General features: G+C 44.9%; 1 pseudogene; it reads right to left on the bottom strand.

The window, feature by feature from the left end:
- Nucleotides 1–839: 839 nt before the first annotated feature.
- Nucleotides 840–1,580, bottom strand: LOC149189497 (small ribosomal subunit protein uS2m pseudogene; annotated as a pseudogene).
- Nucleotides 1,581–3,143: the final 1,563 nt, after the last annotated feature.

Here is a 3,143-nt window from a genome sequence, read left to right as displayed (position 1 = left end):
CGTGCGAGTTCCCCCGCATACGGCTCAAGTGGCGAGCGAGGAATAGTTCCCAGGCCCAGCCCCGACCTATTACTCGGGGGTTGGGAATCACTTATTCATCTGTTACGCTATCACCACCAAGTGCCACCCTATAGATGGATAAATGGATAAAGGTTCAATTTACTTATTGGGTGGGGGGGCTTATGGTCAAGCCTGCTTACGCATCCTGAAAGGTCTTACCGGGTGAAAATGTTCTAAGGTGTTGTGTCCTCTCCTCTCCCTTTGGTCGAGCCATTCTTCGGGGATTGGGGTGGGTGGGTGGGTAAATAGTTAGCAATAGACTTACGGCACCTCACCCCACTTAAAGGTGAGCCATACTTCCTCTCCCTAGGTCGAGCCACGTCCTCACCTCACTTAATTAGGGTGAGCCATCCTTCCTCATCCTCAGCGGACGAGTTGCGACTCATCCTACTTATCCTATCCTTGGCCTTCCTCACCCATATCAATGACTGAGCAATCCTTCCTCGCCCTCGCCCCTTGGCGAGCAACTCCGTTTCTCTACGTTCCTCACCCATATGAATGGAGATCAAGATCGAAGTTGGGCTGGATTGCTTGCGGGGGCTCTACCTAGGAGGAAGCTTCAGGCCAGGAAGAGGATCACGGTCGCTTGGGCAAGAGCATAAGCTATCCGATCTTCGTTCTACCTTCGAGGGTGGCGTAACGTATTGATACAGGAGTAAGTCGAGGAAAGATGAAAGAGAAGATCGAGTAAGTCGGGAGGGACGTTGGCTGCTGTGTACCGACCACCACGATTAGGAACGAACCAACGGCGTTCCAACCAAATGGGGAATCTTGTTCAATCCATAGACAGACACCCATCTCCAACTGGGACCACTCGACCGATCTCATCGACTTGTAGATTGGTGCATGCAATGGTAATTCTCATTGGAAGAAGTTGATCGATGAGTCGTTCTCCCCTCCTTCATCCATTGCATTTTTCCTCGTTCAGGAGGAACTGTTTTCGTGATCGAATTACGAGATGGATATACGAACTGTATAGAATCATTCGCTGGAATGGGATAAGTTATTCCTCTATATAATCCCAATGGGATATTCGAATCCACCAAAGATACGATAGGTATTTGTAATCGATCAGCTTCGAGTATGACCGAGGACTCCCTATCTGCATTCATTATTACTACACGATCTGGTTGTTGGCCGGATCCTCCGAAAAAATTGATCTTCCTATTCCTCGAACGTGAAAGACGAATCTTTCTCGGAATTGGAAATAGATGCATACTCGAACAATTGGTCAAAAAACCCCCGATCCTCCATTAATAATCATTTATACAGCTTCGATCGATTTTCGTAGCCATTTGTTCCACTATATCATCGGATAACGAATTGGTATTTACGAATAATAAAAGGCCTTTTTCACGAATGGGAGATCCTATGGAATGACAAGCGTTTCGTGAACAAATAAGTGTCTTGTCTGGAACCGTATATATATATACTTCGGAATGGTGAGCAGCTACCCGACGGCCCAGATGTGCGTTCGTACTCGGTGATTTTTGAAGAACCAAACTGGGGGGATTGTACATGGTCCTCTTTCGAGCTAGCTCAAGTGGTTAGCTACGTATATATATCTATATATATAGGTATATATCCATTAGTATCAATCTATATATGGATATAGAGTAATATATTAGAATCAATGTATAAATGGATATGCATAAATAGAATTCATGATGCTTTATCACTCGATCGACTAGATATGGAAGGCTGGCTGTTTATCGCTCGCTCATGAGGAAGAACTACCACATTGCCGGCGCTCCTGGCTTTATCAATTAATATATAAGATAGTAAGGAGAAGCAAGCGTAAATGAAGGCAGGCGTAACTTACTATTAGGGCAGGAAGAGAAGTAGGCGTAATGGACAGTATTTTCAATCCATAAATATAGGCAAGGAAATAAGGAAGGTCCGGAGGGTCTTGCGCTTCCGAGTGCAAGGACCGCTACGAGTTGATAAGGTCAATCCTTTGACAATGCATATATTATATATGTCATTATGCATTTTTTCCCTTTTCGACCGAGCCAATAAGAGAAGTGGCTGCTGGTGATTCTTCGCTGCCAATAAATAAGAGAAGTGGGCCAGTAATTCAGTGGCTGCTGGTAAGGATGCGCAAGCAGGCTCGACCACCCTTTAGTTACTTATTTGAGAGGGGCCACCCAATAAGCATCAAGGAAGGATCTACCTATCTGTCTTAGTGCCATAGCACGCTCACTCGCCCCTTACCTACTGCCTACCATAGTCCTGATTACGCTCGTTAGTAATGAACCTGGTTGGCTGGCTTTGGGAGAGCAAGGAAGATGGAAAGAGATAACGGGAAACCTATGAACCCTTATTATATACGTAATTACGTATAATAAAGTCACTAGAGAGATAAGACAAAAAATGTTGCTATTATATATGTCATTATGCATTCATTCTTTATATATTGAATTGCGCTTTCATTCTTTATATATTGAATTGCGCTTTAGCGGACAATGCATAAATTATATATGTAATTACGTCATTCATTATAGCAGTCATTATGCTTTTCTGCCCTTTTCGACCGAGCCAGTAAGAGAAGTGGCTGTTGGTGATTCTTCGCTGCCAATAAATAAGAGAAGTGGGCCAGTAATTCAGTGGCTACTGGTCATTCATTCTGCCCAGCTGGGCGGGAAAACGGCTCTAATCAGCCCCGGAGCCGAAGTCGAGTGGGAGTTCGGCACTCTCGGGTTTAGAACGCTAGCGACCTTAGCTCCCATAAAACCCCAATCCTCAAGCTAAGGGCCCAATTGATAGGTTCGAGGCTAGAGGTGAAAGGTTTAAGACTAAGGCAGAAGGTTCAAGGTGAGTTTCAAGGTGTGAGATAGGCCCTCCCTTGGTGAATTGACTCATCCTCTGATGAATGAATACAACCAGCATTGCTAGGATATCCCCATTTCTATTTCATGTTAGTACCTGTTACCTACCACCTCTTCGATTTCACAACCTATAGTTACTGCCTGCCTCACACTTACAATGCCCCTTATAGCATTGGATGATCGGATAAGGGCTTCCAATAGAGCCGTTGGACGAGTGAATGGGCATACGCAGCACACAGGCTTCAACTTTTAGAT

This window comes from Pinus tabuliformis, chromosome 3_1, assembly GCF_031772625.1.
Source record: "Pinus tabuliformis cultivar Carrire ecotype Pingquan chromosome 3_1, CPIR1, whole genome shotgun sequence".
NCBI lineage: Eukaryota > Viridiplantae > Streptophyta > Pinopsida > Pinales > Pinaceae > Pinus > Pinus tabuliformis.
Note: the sequence above shows the minus strand (reverse complement) of the source record. Positions and strands in the feature narration are given on the sequence as shown.